Raw genomic sequence first — 1757 nt, 5'->3', positions numbered from 1 at the left:
ATATATATATATATATATAAGCTTGCTTCTCAACCACAAGGTTCCTGGTTCAGTCCACTGCATAATAACTTGGGTAAGAGTCTTCTACTATAGCCTCGAGTTGACCAAAGCTTTGTGAGTGGATTTGGTAGACGTAAACTGAAAGAAGCCCGTCGTATGTATGTATATGTCTATGTGCGTGTGTTTTTGTATGTTTTTGACAATCAGTGTTGGCATGTTTACGTCCCCGTAACTTAGTGTTTTGGCAAAAAGAAACCGATATAATAAGTACTAGGCTTTAAAAAAGTCCTGGGGTCGATTTGTTCAACTAAAACCCTTCAAGGTGATGCTCCGCAGTAATATGACTGAAACAAGTAAAAGATAAAATATAATACAAACGATCCGAATGTCTTTCAGAGCGCAAAGAGTCAGGCCTGGGCAGGATTAGTATGGGAGACCACCAGTTGCCTGTGTAGCAGCTCTCTCGTTCCCACACCACTGTTGTCCAAAAGGGCTAGTATAACTTAGCGCCAGTGTGGAAGCAGTTGCGAGAACAATGTCGGTCAGCTTTAAGGATTTTTCTCAGGGCTTACCCTCAAAATATTTCCAATGGGTGGATAGTTCTGTAAAGCAGCAGAGGTTTGAAGTCAGAATTTGTTCTGTCTGTCTCCCTCTGTAATCGATTAGCCCTCCCCACCCATCAAATTTCAGCCGTTGTGCCTATAGTGGAAAGGATTATTATTTTACATATCAAGGTAGTGAGTTGGCAGAATCCTCAGTGCGTCGAACATAATGCTTAGAGACATTACTTCCGATTCATTGTGTATCGAGTTCAAATTCTACCGAGGTCAATTTTACCTATAATTCTTTTTGGTTCGATAAAATAAAGTATTGGTCAAGTAATGGGATCGATGTAATCGATTTGCTCCTCCCCTCGAAATTGCAGGTCTTGTGCTAAAATTAGAAAGATTAACTAACCTACATCATTTTGTTGAATTTTCTCTCCTAGATTGTTTTGTACTATTGTGTAACCCTTCCTTTAGCTGAATAATTACTATAGAAAATAGTTAATCCCCAAAATCTTGAGAATTCATAAAAAGAATGCATAAAAAAGTGTTCTTCTTTGATAACGGTGACCCGGATTTACCAAAGCACAAGTTCTGTTTCAAGACTCAGAAATATCCGCCTCAAAATAAACTATTCCAGCTATTCGATTGGGAACTTTCAGTTCGATAACAACGAAGTTCAAAAGAACGACCAACAGATTTCAGTAGATTTAAAGAATTTAAAAAGAAAACGTACAAATTAAAAAAGAAACAAAAACTATCCATTTGGACAAAGTTAAACACTTGTTTGAAACTAACAGAGAAAATTTTAATAAGTTTTTTTTTCCAATTGTAAAACTAATCTTCTTAATATATAAATCTGAAATTGTGTGTTTGTGTGAAGCCTTTTTGAATGTTTATAGAAATCCACATTTTCCACTTTTTCGTAAAATTTTTTTACATCAATGGAATTTTCTCGATCTGAACTTTCCAGTGCAGTAATTAGATTTTTAAAATTCCGTTTACTTTGTGTGATTTAAGGGAGATTTGGCTGTTGTTTCTAGCAACTTTTATATTTCATCCCTGCTACCTGGAACGTCATTCTTACACACGCGCTCAACATAAAAATATAGAGAGTAAGAGTTAAAGAGGGAGAGGGAGAGAGAGAGAGAAAGTGATACATACAACGTCATAGATTAAACTTTCATCTCAGTATTCTTTACCTATTTTTCA

The sequence above is a fragment of the Octopus bimaculoides genome, chromosome 3 (genome assembly GCF_001194135.2).
Source record: "Octopus bimaculoides isolate UCB-OBI-ISO-001 chromosome 3, ASM119413v2, whole genome shotgun sequence".
Classification (NCBI taxonomy): domain Eukaryota; kingdom Metazoa; phylum Mollusca; class Cephalopoda; order Octopoda; family Octopodidae; genus Octopus; species Octopus bimaculoides.
This window is presented reverse-complemented; position numbering follows the sequence as displayed.